We start from the raw sequence: 14,010 nt of genomic DNA on the forward strand, positions 1-14,010 counted from the left end.
TTGGATCACATCCCTACTTGAAAACAGAACATTCCAAATTTTTTCAAACTCTACGTTCTCAGATACCTATATCTTGAAACATGGCGTCCCCCAGGGTTCAATTTTAAGCCCATTACTTTTTAATTTATACATGAGCCCTCTTGCTAAAATAGCTAAGGATACTGGACTGATAATGTTCTCCTATGCTGATGACTCTCAGCTTCTCTTTTCCCTTCCGCCTACAGACAATAATGATCCCTCTATCTTGAGAACTGGGCTTACAAAAATTGCTGGATGGATGAAAAATAATTTTTTTAAATTAAACGGTGAAAAAACCGAACTCATAATCCTAGGAAAAAATAAAGAACTCTGGGGACCCCAACACTGGCCCCCAGAAATAGGCTCTCCTCCTATACCAACTAACCAGGCCCGTAATCTTGGCTTTGTGGTAGATGACACTCTTAGTATGCACCAGCAGGCCATCAAAACATCAGCCACCTGCTTTGTCATTCTGAAGTGGCTAAAGAAAATCTGCTGGATGCTACCAGATCACACCAAAAGAACTGTCATTAACGCCCTCATAACATCCAGATTGGATTATGCCAATATACTATATTTGGGAGCCAAAAAAGCCACTGTCCGCAAACTACAAACCGTACAAAATGCTGCAGCTAGATTGCTAGGTAAAATTCCCATCCATGCACCTACTACCAAACTCGAGAATTACACTGGTTGAAAATTGAGAGCAGAATCAAATTTAAATCACTATGCTTTATGCATAAAATCTCAGCAAATAAAGCCCCTAAATACCTGTTAAATCTGGTACAACACTACAGTCCATCCAGGACGCTGAGATCTGCAACAGCAAACAAATTTGCTGTGCCTAAAATAAGACTATCACGCATGGGAGGTAGATCCTTTGCCTACCTTGGCCCCTCCCTGTGGAACTCTATGCCACAGGCTTTGCGCTCAGAGGTTAATCATATCAGTTTCAGAAAAGCCATTAAAACTTGGCTGTTTAACATCTAGTCAGTTGTCCAAACTTCCTCCTCTGAATCACAAGCGCCGGGAAACCCTTTGTTGGGTAGCTGTTTGCGCTATACAAACTAAACAAACTAAACTAAACTAAACTTACTTCTGATACTTTTACTATACAGCGAGGCACCCGCCAGGGATGCCCCCTCTCCCCGCTTTTATTTTTATTAGCCATTGACCCTTTAGCGGCCGCTATTCGGTAATCTTCCAATGTGGTTGGTATTTCCTTACCGGTGGGTGAATCTAAACTTTATCTATATGCGGATGATATACTGCTCACTATTATTGATTTAAACAGATCTTTACCATCATTACTTCAAATTATAGAGGAATTTTCTTCTTTTTCTGGGTATACAATAAATTGGGATAAGAGTGAAGCACTTCCCATCTCAGATGGCACCTCAAGGGATGTGACACAGGGATATCCATTTCACTGGCAACCTTCACGGTTAAAATATTTAGGTATCTTGGTAAATAAGGGATTGGACGCCATGGTGTCAGATAATTTAGGGCCTTTAATCATTCATATGCAACGAGATTTTGATAAATGGAAAGCGCTGGGTCTGTCTTTATGGGGTAGAGTTCAAACGGTGAAGATGGTTATGTTACTGCGCTTTCTTTATATTCTTGGTATGCTTCCTATTCATGTTCCCTTATCCACATTGCGCCTTATAGATTCCAAAATTAAATCTTTCATATGGGGTTCTATTAAACCTCGTCTGGCTATACATAAATTAAATGCTCATCATTCTTATGGTGATCTCAGTCTTCCCTCCATTGAACATTATACCATTGCCTTGCATTTATCTCAGCTCTCATACATGCTCCAAGATAATTTAAATACACCACATTGGGTCCATGTTGAGTGTCATCTTCTCTCTGCAACAAATGGTCTTGCAGTTTTATTTGGATCTGGTTCAAGCTGCATAGATCCAAGCAACATCCTAATGTCTGCAATGCGTAAGATATGGCAAAGAGAGCAACGTATCTTGGGCATTAATTCTCGATTACATGTAAAGGCTCCTATATGGAACAACTCCCGAATACGCATTAAAGGTAAAAGCTTTCTATGGTCTCAATGGAAATCGGCAGGCATTCTCACACTAGACCAAATTCTCCATGACGGGGATCTTAAACCTCTATCACAGTTAATTGATGAATTCAACTTACCTCCTCTGCAGCATGCCAAATACGATCAACTTAGAAAATCTCTTCTCAAAGCTCTTGGTTCCACACCTTGGTCATTATCTATATCACCAATAGTGTTTTATTTACAAATTTGAGGTAAACAGAAAGGTGTCATTTCAGGTCTCTACAAAACAATTACATCTCAACTATTTTCACATCCATTATCCTGCAATCTCCAACATAAATGGAAAACAAGTTTACAGACTTCTTTTTCAGATATGGAATGGATGAATATACTAGATGGTTTGCATAAGGGAGCTCGAGAAGCTCGTTTAAAGTTTTACTTATTTAAAATTCTACATGACTGGCATTGGTCTCCGGTTAGATTACATAATGCAGGCTTGTTACGGCATTCCAATTGTTGGAGATGTAATGCTTCTGGATGTGATATTGTTCATATTCTTTGCACTTGTGCATTGGTTAAAGATTATTGGTCTTACATAGGTCAGACCTTACACAAGTCTATCTCACTGCATTTACCCCTTTCCACAGCTAATATTATATTATATGATTTCAGAAATGTTCCCACTCTTTCTAAATCACAATCTTGTTTCCTACATTCCCGCTTGCAACTGTTAAAATCTGTATATTAAGACAATGGTAATCTTCCACTCCACTATCTCAAGAGTCCTGGTTATCTGCTATGATTCAAAATGCTTCGCATGAAAGGATTATATATAATATTCAAGATCAACTAGAGTTATTTTCACAAATGTGGAATCCTTTTCTACTTTCTTAACATGTTTGTATTTGTTATCATTTAGTTTTTAACACTTGATTGTATATGCTTTTTCAATCTTTCCTTTATATATTGTTATATATATTTATTGTTCCAGATAGCATAATATTAAATATTGTTCTATATATGGATTTACTTTTTAATTTATATCATATGATCCTTACCCTTATTACTTGTATTTGAGTTTTCTTGTTTTTGTTTAATGATTCTGAAATGCTAATAAATAAATTCAACACTAATTCCCCTTCTCCTCAGTTTCATCCATGTTTCTCTTCCCGCAATCATGTTGCTTCAACCCTTCCTGGCCCAGCACTCCCTGTGTACACACACTGCATCATCTTACTCCCGTCGCTACTGGAGAGGCCATACATTTCAGGATAACCCCTAGGGAGCCCCTGATTCTGTTCTGCAGATTTGAGAAGGGCAAAGGGAGTTTGCTTCTGAGATAATATGTTATTAAGGAGAGTGCGGTGGTCTTGTGCACTGCCTGCATCCCTGCCCCCTCTGTTAGTCACTTCAGCTGCTCCCTCGTCCGCCTTCAAAAGAGAAGCAACAGGCAGTAGGGACGGATCTTATTATAAATTAACGCGCAGCTTAGCGGGTTCAAGCTCCTCCTGCAGAGTTTTATGTACAGCGTGATAGCTTCATCGTTATGCTTGACTCCAGCCTGTTATCCTTCCAAAATAAAAAAACAAGCATTTGCAATGCAATAGGTCTTGCAATTGCAAAACTTTCAGCTACTGGCATTGTAAATGACAACGCTTTTATCTATGTGTTAATTTTAAAAACAGATAAATAAAAGGCATTGTCATTTCATTTACAATGCCAATAGCTTAAAATTTCACAAATGCAAGACCTATTGCATTGCAAATGCTTGTTTTCCTTGGAGTCACGCCTCTTGTGTCAGTCAGCCACTCAGATCACTTCATTTCGGGCATCATGGCCATAAAAGTACAAACAAGTTATAGCAACAATAAATAGATAAAAACATTCATAAAAACATGGTTACAGACCAGAGCTACATGAAATCAAAATCTAAGTTCAATCTTAATCACAGATTTGAAAAAAGGTGTGCACATAGATACGACAACAGGATTTCCCCAGGATAAATAGTCCAAGTGATATCAGGCAAATACAGGGGTACCTTCCTTTTAAGACCCCACATAGCAGCCAAGGATTTGGTAACAGATATGCCAACAATCGGGCGGCTATCCACCCTGAAAATGTCAAGGGCGACAGAATAATTACATACGTCTAGCAGCCTACATATAGTATCTAGCCAGGAGCGGCGGGGGAAGCCTAAGCTGGACACTAGGTGCCAGCGGGGAGCAACGCTCTGCCCGCGGAATGTGCAGAGATTTGCCGGAGAAGGCAAATCTAAGCACACTCCTCAGCGGAGCAGAGTTGACCAGCCCCCACCTCCACCCCACCTTTTAAGAATTAATTAAAAATACATTAAAGGTGAAAGAAAAAAAACTTACCTTGACTGCGGCATCCCCGGGTGTCCTTTCGAAAAATGCGCATGCGGGTGTACGCCCGCATGCGCAGATCACCCTGAGACGGCGAGGAAGAGGACGGCAGCCCGGGGACGCCGTAGTCAAGGTAAGTCTTTTATCTTCTACCTTTAATATATTTTTAATTAATTCTTATCCGAGGGCAGGAGGCGGGTGGCGGAGCCCCGCTTGGCCAGCTCCGCCCAGGGTTACTGGACACACAAAGAAAACATGTGGAATGCTCTTGACTGGAGAGATACAGGTGGGGCATGGAGAAGCTCCCCCACCTGCCCAATTGGAAGCGAACCCTCTCAGTAGGAGGGTACCCACTCGGAACTGGAAGTAAAGCTTCCTGTCCAGCACAACAGACACCTGATCCCAGAAGGTCTCAAACCCACAAGTGGGCTTGAAATCGATATAATCATTAGTAAGCTTAGAGGAGGCAGCCTTTTTGGATTCATTGGCCATTAGTTTTGCCCAGTAACGTTTTTTCATAAAATCTTTGCACGGGAAATTAGTGGAATCTGGCTGATCCCACAACTCATTAAAGAAATGGGGTAACCCAAAAGGTACTGGACCTGGGTATTACATTGATATTAAACAACAATGGTCCGAGACCACTATATTTACAAACAAATTGAACAATCAAGATTCTCAAATTAGGAGCATGTACCTATTGATCAGCTCCACTCCATAAATGAAAAACACATGAATAAGGCAATAGCATCCATTTCCAAACACAGGTACAATATTTTAATCTATTGTATCAATTTCAACCAAGAATATGAAATTCAAAGCTTCAATTTGCAAATCAACACAGAAGTATGTACATTGCCCCGTATAAAACGTGCAGCATAGCAAAGGGTGTCAAGAAATGTGAAAGTGATTAAAGAAGAAGGAAAATGAAAATCAAAAAAAGGTGAAATAGAATTCCAATAATTTTAAATGTTAACGGACAGTATCAGGCCTGTAAATGCCGGATCTGCACAACCTAGCCACTAAAATTAATTAATGCACACTCTCTCTATTATTAACTTCAAACAGAATTATATGTCATTAATATCTGCACATAATCGTGGGGAGAGATTTTAGTAGTGGTCCAGGTTTCAATATATTGTCGACGTTTTGACTCGTCTTGCGGCCATACGGTTAATTAAGCCTGGGCCATGCGAGTCTTCTTCAGGACATACTGTAACGGGGCAAAGCAGGGATCTATATGATGACCCTGTAAGGAAGATAAATGACCATCAATTGGAGCTATTGCCGAGTATATAAATCAAAGATATATGCCCAATAGTTAACTTGCTTACCCTTCTCGGGAACAACGTGGTTATAATTCCCACATCAATTGCATCGATCAATTCAATCCAACTGAGTTTATTTTAAAACTCCTGACCATAGCCATGACACAGAATTTTTTCGTATTTCAGGAAAGATTCTATGTACAAACAAAGGGCGTGGCAATGGGGGCAAGCTTTGCGCCTAATCTAGCCATAATATTCATGAGTGAATATGAACATATGTTTGTGTTGAATGAAAACAATCACAGCGATCACAATGCTCTCACACTGATCACATGCACTCACACCATTCACCCGCTCACCCTACACTCACAGCGATCACTCTGCACTCACAATGCACTTGCGCTGTTCACTCTGTGCCTCATCCAACAGTCAGACGAGTACACTACTCACCCCGCACTCATCTGAAACTTCACTCACCTGTCCCCCTCACTGCTCAATCTGCAATCTCACTTAAACAAGTCCATCACAACCCATGCATTCATTCGTCCCACTCTGCATTTACATCCGCACCCAAAATCATATGGTCACCTCACTCACCCTGCAGTCACTCCTTTTACCCTACTCTCACACTGTCGCATTGCTCACCGTGCACTCACATGGGCACTCCTACCACCCACACAGCTCAAAGGGTTAATGTGCCTGCTACAAAGAACGGGTGCCATGTGGATCACAGAACTAAGTGAGAGTAAACTATGAGTAGAGCTATTGAAAAATGAAATGTTTGTCTGAAAGGGGCTATAAAAAGATAAGGTGCATTGCTGGTGAGTAGTAGTGAGGGAATTCATGGAGGAGAAAATGGGGGAGGGGCGCCAAAAAAGACTGTTACACCGTGTGCAGCCAGTGCTAGGGCCAGCCCTGGCTGGGAGTGTTAGCCCCCCGAAGTTCGGGTCTAGTTGCACCCCTGGTGTGCTGGCAGGGTCAAAGAGGTTGCTAAAAATAAAATAAAAAGCCTACGTGTTTTATGTTTTCACAGTCTTGCAGGTGTGTATAAAATACTTTTTTTGCAACTTAATTGGATAATAAATGCAAGTTAAACTATCCAGTGATAACTGCACTCTTTTAGGTTATAAAACCTAAGTTAGTGACTACCATCACTGCAGATGTCTGTGTGTGTTAAAGCTAAGCAACACATAATTGAACCCTAGTTGGTGCAGAGGAATAGTGACCCTTGTATTTATAGTCAGGGCCACTGGAAATATGCAATTGTGCGGTTTTGGCATTTTGCGCATAGTTATGGATTTCCCGCATTTGCCACAAAATCCATTGTCTGCTACATAATTTGCAGATTTAAAACTTGTTTCTAGCTCAAATGGTTCAAAAGTTACTAAAAATGCAGCAACACATTACCTCACAGTGGAAGGTGCTTTCTAAAGGTTGACTGGTCTCCTTTCTTTTGCTTATTGCTATATGTGGGTATTAATGTGGTACTTATGAGGGGCAAAAACACCCAGGGCAGTGTTAACAAGTGTACAAATTTCAAAATAATGCAGTAATGCTGTGACGAAATGTGCAGCATTATGCAGCATAATTCGCCTTTACTTGCTGCAGAATTTAGTCAACCCTGCTGCATAATTTGGCCTTCTCCTGCGGAATAATTCCAGTGGCCCTGTTTATAGTGCTATGAGGTCCCAGCCTGTGGCAGAAAGCACTGTGAATATGTAAGTCAATATTTTAAAACAATATTTACATACTCAGCTAGGTTGCTGAATCTGTATCCAATGCAGACATTTTTGTAACTGTCTCCCCTATTCCAGATCTCGGCTGATAACACCCTTACATTAAATCTCAAAAAGAATACATCCTTGCCACCATGAAGCCTTAAGCAGAGCCACTGGAATTATTCAGCAGAAGAGGACCACATTATGCGGCATGTTTGACTAAATTATGCAGCAAGAAAAGGTAAATTATGCGGCACAATGTGCCACATTTTGTGGTTAGCAATACTTCATTATTTTGTCATTTTAACTTGAGGTAACGCTGTCAGGGGAAATATTTCACCTCATTATTACCAGTTTAACACCCAAATACAGCAGTAAGCAACCACAAGATTACCAGTGAATCTTTGCAAAGGGCCTTCCAATGCTTAGGAACACTTTGTCACGCTTTAATTAACTTTTGTTCCGTTTGAGCTAGAATCATGTTTCTTCAGTTCAAATCTGCAGATTAGGGAGCAAATGCATAAAACCAGTGGTTCCCAAACTCTTGACTCCTGAGGACCCCTATTGAGTCACCACTGGAAGCCGGGGACCCCCGAGCAATTTGTAGGATTTAAATTTCAAACGTTAAAACAGTAATTCGAAAAAATGTAACACAAAACAAATACTCAAATTACTAAGGATGTAAGGGTCATATTTACAAGCCCCATCACTATGGGAACATCACTTTTTGCGGCGTTCCTGTGGCGATAGGGGCTTCACCTTATTTACAAGGCAGTGTTAAGCCACTCAAAGTGGCTTAACGGTGCCTTGTAAATAAGACCCACTTTCATCCAATGCTTAGCGTGAAAGGGGTGGGCAGTGGGTGTTGCAGTGGGCGTTTCCCCTGCAACACCCATTGATTTTGACGCTGCCCCCTATTTACAAGAGCAGCGTAAATAGGAGGCAGCGCCAAAATTAGGACCAGGGAAAATTTGGCCTTAACTTGGCAAAACAAGGAGAAATACTTTATTTCTCCTCGTTTTAGTAAAACACCTTGGATTGTTTATGTTCGGGAAGCTGCACATCAACAATCTTTAAAAAAAAAAAAGACTTTTTGTAACTTCCATGCGTGCTGCATTAAGCAGCACACATAGAAGTGACAAAACAACATTTCAAGATCGTTGATGTGCAGGAAGGGGGACCTTCCTGTACATAAAGAATCTTTCGCTGTTAGTGTAGCGCCAGCGCAGAGGAAACGCAGGGCTGCACCATATTCTTGTAAATATGGTGCAGCCCTGCATTTCTGAAATGGCCGAGTGTGTTGTTAAGCCAAGGAGGATAACAACACTCTCCGCCACTTCTGCTGAAGCTGTTTGATGACAGTCTATAGGTCACTGTGCTAGATTACGATTGTCACTTATGAACTGCACAGTAACAAAAGAATCTCTGTGACAAAAGCAGTAACCCACTGACCTATGCATATAAAATACTTTTTTTTAAATGCACGGTACACTTTCTTTGCAGTAGGCATATTAACCCTCTGTGCTACATTAGATAAGTCAAAGCTGCCACTGGCCAAAACTCTTGTTTCTCTCCAGCAGGGACATTAATCACTGGCGTTATCTCAACACTTTAATTGTTCTTTGAAAACAATCTGCTAATTATACATTATAAAAGATATTTTGCAGTGCTTTTAAGACTGCTGCCTGCGGACCCCCTGGGAATGTGTCAGGGACCCCTGGGGGTCCGGGGGCCACAGTTTGGGAAACACTGCATTAAACTATAATTATGTGGAAAACACTGCTGATGCAGAAACTCATAATTCCAGTGGCCCTGGCTTTCAGTGACTCAATCAATTAATAGCTGGTAAGAAGGCTGTTTTTTTTAACTATCTGCACTACCACCACACCCTTCGCTTTCAGGCAAAAGCACCACAAAGTCAGTATTAACCATTCAGGGGCAGTTCTTTTGTGAAAGCTGAGTCAATGGGGTGGCAGGTAGAAGGCAAGCAGGGTTGCATTCAAATGCAGAGCCCTAATCCTCTTGATCCCTGGGGCCTCACAGTAATGGTCTAGGAGACAGAGAAAAGGAGCGAGATTCATAGATTTTGTCAAAGAGAAGGCCCAGAATAGGGAGCACTGTATGGGGACTTATTTTTATGTTTACAAATGGCCAGAGGCAGCTTCTTCAGAGATATACCCCAAAGAAAGGGACAAAATAAGAGGTTTTTTTAGGGACATTCATTAGTGAAGCTGGTACTACTGCCTATTGTGTTATCATTAAGGAGGCAGATGCAGCAGGACTGGAGCCCAGGGATTTGAGGGGCCCCCTGCATCTCAGTTATGACTGTCTACCTTTAAAAAAGGGGCATTGAAGCTTATTTTCCTTTCAATTATTAGGCCCGAGGTGATGATCCATCATGGTGGGGAAGAGGTAAAAGATGCAGAGGAGAGAGCCTGCTACTCAGGACTGTGGTTTCATTAGTGCAGCAGGTAGAGTTGTATTGGGGTCAAAGAGTGTGAGGGGCTCACAACACCCCAATTATGTGGAGCAGTTTGTTTGGGATAATGTCTGTTTTTGTTTGATGCATTTGCTGTTTTATAAATCTCATATTTAGTGTGGTTCATACGCTATAGAAAAAGCCTTCTTGAAATCATCTCGTAAGCCCCAGGGGGCCTGACCTCAAAATATTTTGCTTAGGGGGCTCAGAGTAAGAATGTTTGAAGACCTCTGCTCTACATGGATAAGATATATCAACTATAGATGTAATGCAGCTGGCACCAAGGTATTAATATTAGTACTACGCCTTCCCAATGCGACCTGATTTATTTGTTTATATTTTATTTTAAAAGGTTTTATATAGCGCTGGCTACACCCGAGGGTATCAGAGCAATTTACATCAACATTGGAGATGAGAGGAAACATAAAATAAAAAATATATGAGGCAAATAACAACAAACATCACATGCGAATAAAAGTATAAATAGAATAACATAATGATCATTGTGCATAAATCGGAATAGAGAGCAAATAGTTATGATCAGTGGGTCGTTGTTACGAGTAAACTATATAATAAAGTAGGCAGGACAAGTAAGACAGTCTCTTAAGGGGGCGGTAGTATGATGAGGGGGGATCTAGGCTCTAAGTTACCCCAAGAATTTGGTGAGGAGGTGAATTTTAAGGTCTCTCTTGAAGCTGTCATAGGAGGGGTTGCATCAGAGATCTTTGGGGAGGGCGTTCCAAATGGTAGGGGCCTTGCCAGAGAAGGAGCGGGATTTAGATGAGCTTTTTTTGAGAAGAGGTGGAATGAGAAGAAGGGTGTTGGAGCTTCTCAACAATCTGGTGCTGCCAGCTTTTTTGAGTTTCGATTAGAGATATGTTAGAGTGTCCTGGTAGAGGGCTTTGTGTGTGATACAGGCAATTTTGTAAGAGGATCTGCCTTCAATGGGGAGCCATTTGAGGGTCTTGAGGATAGTGGAGATGTGGTCAAAACGTTGACTGTTGTTAGTCTAGCTGCGAGGTTGAGGACGGATTTGATGGGGGTGAGGTGGATTTTGGGAGGACCAGAGAGAAGGGCATTCACATAATCAATTTTAGATAGGACGAGAGATTGGATAATTAGTTTGAAGTCGTTGTCTGGGATAAAAGGTTTGATTTTTTTGAGGTGGTGGAGTGTGAAGAGTGCACTTTTAGCTGAGTCTTTTACATGGGAGTTGAGTGTGAGTTTATTGGTGATGGTGATACCGAGTGATTTGACAGAATCAGTGAGGGAGAGAGAGCAGTTTAGGGCATTAAGGTCCGCGATCCATGCTTGGAAGTGGAGAGGGTTGCTTTCGAGAAGAGGATGATCTCGGTTTTGTTAGGGTTGAGATTAAGATGGTTGTTATGGAACCAGGCTTGGATCTTGGTTAGTGTTGCGTTAAGGTGAAGGGTATCGGCATGTGATCTAATTTTATAGTACAGTTGAGTGTCATCAGTGCAAAGGTAGTAGTTGATTTTTGTTTGTTTAAGTATTATGGTAAGGGGTTCCATAAAGAGGTTGAAGAGGGCGGGGGAAAGGATGGGTCCTTGAGGGACACCTAGAGAGACAGGAGTAGGTTTAGAGAGGCTGTTTTGAATTTTAATTTGTTGAGTTCGATGTTGGATGTAGGAAGTGAACCAGGTAAGGACAGTGCAATTAATGCCGAAGCGATCTTTGAGTGTGTTGAGTAAGGTAGGGTGGTAGACTGTGTCAAACGCGGCGGTAAGGTCAAGGAGGATAAGTAGGTAACTCTTGCCCTTATCCAGGGCTAAATGAATATCATCTACTATGTTTAGCAGTGCGGTTTCAGTGCTACATCCTTTGTGGAAGCCAGATTGAAGGGGGTCTAGAAGGTTGAATGTGTCAATGTGATTGTCTAGTTGGTGGAGAGCACATATTTCGAGGGCTTTGGAGAGGAGAGGAAGATTGGAGATAGGGCGGAGATTGTTCGGGACATTAGCGTCGGCTTTGGGATTTTTGGGGATGGGGGCGATTTGTCCAAGTTGAAGTGAGGTGGGAACATTTCCTGTAGCGAGGGAGGTTTTAATGATGTTGGTCCAGTACGGGACAATAACATATTTGAGATCTAGGACGAGTGCGGACGGGAGAGGGTGTTTAGGGTGGGAGTATGGTTTGAGTTTAGTAAGGATGCTTAAGACTTCCTGTTCAGATACGGAAGGAAATTATGCCATGAGGCATTGTTTTTAGGAGGTGGGATAATGGGGAGAGGATCAGAAGGGTTGACCAATAAGAGGAAGAGAGGAGGAGTCAGAGGGGTGTTCACAGGGAGAGGGAAATAGGGGGGTGGAAATGCGAGGGAGTTGGGGGGTGGGTGGCGGTAGAGGGTGGAGGAAGGCGCGGTCAATTTTAGCAATTTTTTTACTGAAAAAGTTGGCGATTTCTTCACATTTGTTAATGGAGGCAGTGCAGGAGAGGTTTGATTTCTAATAATGTTGAACAGTTCTTTAAGTCTATTTTTGGCACCAGAGAGTTGGAGACGAAAGAATGAGGCTTTCTTGGAAAAGATGTGTTTCTTGTAGGACGATCTGGCATTTCTGAGGGGAGCAAGATGGGATGGGGAAGGGTGTTGTCTTCATGTTCTTTCAGCCAGTCTCAGAGAGCGCCTTTCATTATGAAGGTCAAGGGTGAACCATTTTTTAGAGGGGATTTTTTTGGGGTCTTTATTTTTAGTGGGGCGAGTTTGTCTAGAACCTCTGAGAGAGTTTTATTAAAGTGCTCAGTGAGTTCATTTGCTTTGGAAGAGGGGGCAGAGTGACCGAGATGGGATTGCAGTTCATGCGCTAACACTCCAGGGGGGATTTGCCTAAGATTTCTGGACATAGTTGTAGTTTTAATGTTTTGTTTAGGGGCGGGTGGCGCTGGGGGGGAGATAATAAACAGGAGAAGATGATGGTCAGACCAGTCAATGGGGATGATGTTGGATAAGGAAGCTAGATCAGTTTTGGAGATGATGGCGTCAAGGGTAGCTCCTTTAGCGTGGGTGGGGGCATGGCAAATCTGCTTGAGGTTGCTAATCTCGAGAAGGATATTGAGAAGGTTGGTAGTAGGATCATTGGGTTCATTCCAGTGGAGTTTGAGATATCCAAGGAAGAGTTCATTGGAGCTGGAACGCAGTAGTGAAGAGGAGATAAGATCAGAAAGTTCTTATGCAAATGGGAGGTGATCACCAGGAAGGTGGTATATGTTATGGAGTCGCATGAGGGGGGGCATTTTTTATTTTGACTTTGGCTCCAAAGTATTCAAAGGTAGAATAGTCAGGGTTGTTACTTTGGGTGAGTTGTAATTCTTCTTTGAAAATAATTGATAGGCCTCCCCCCATTTTTGTCAGGTTTATCTTTTCTGAGAATAGAGTAGCCAGGAGGGGTCAGAAGGTCAAGGATGGGTGTTGAGTGGTCTTTGAGCCAGGTTTCCAAAAGGAAGGCAATGTCCACATCCTCATTGAGGATGATTTCTGAGATTACGGTCACATGACGGACTGCTGAGCGGCAGTTCACGAGCATGCATGAAAGGGGTTTCAGTTTGGAATTAAGGGCAGGGAGGAGTTAAATGCTGGTGAGTTGGGATGGGGCCTGGGGAAACTCAGAGACTCCGGGTTTCTGCAGGTCCCCGAATGACAGGGATGTTGGAGTGAGGGGGGAGGGGTCTATAGGAGGGGGAGTGTTAAGGTAGTCGTAGCATAGGGCAGATAGATCAAGGGCGGAGTAGGTATTTGTGGTGTGAAGTGGTCTGTCAGAGCACGGGAGGAGGGGCGTAGTGGACCAAAGATTGGGGTATGGGTGCTTTCTGTAAATAGTGTTAATAGTATGAGGCCAGGGGGGCGCACATAGGGTTTGATGGATTTAATCCGAATGAAATCCTTTCTGAGCATTGTTATATCAGCTTCTAGGGTCGAAAGATTGAAATCTAGGGTGCGAAATAGCTGGAGGTGGTTGGGGAGGGGGGGCGGAGTCGGGGCTAAAGGAGGGGTTATGGACGGAGTGGTTAGGTAGTGAGGGATGGAGGCTTGGAGTCATAGTTTTAAGTGGGGGTGGTAATGTGAGAAGTTCTACATTGGGAAGAGGATTGTGGAAGGCTAGGGGATGGGAGGGGAGTA

The sequence above is a fragment of the Lissotriton vulgaris genome, unplaced genomic scaffold (genome assembly GCF_964263255.1).
Source record: "Lissotriton vulgaris unplaced genomic scaffold, aLisVul1.2 SCAFFOLD_673, whole genome shotgun sequence".
Classification (NCBI taxonomy): Eukaryota; Metazoa; Chordata; class Amphibia; order Caudata; family Salamandridae; genus Lissotriton; species Lissotriton vulgaris.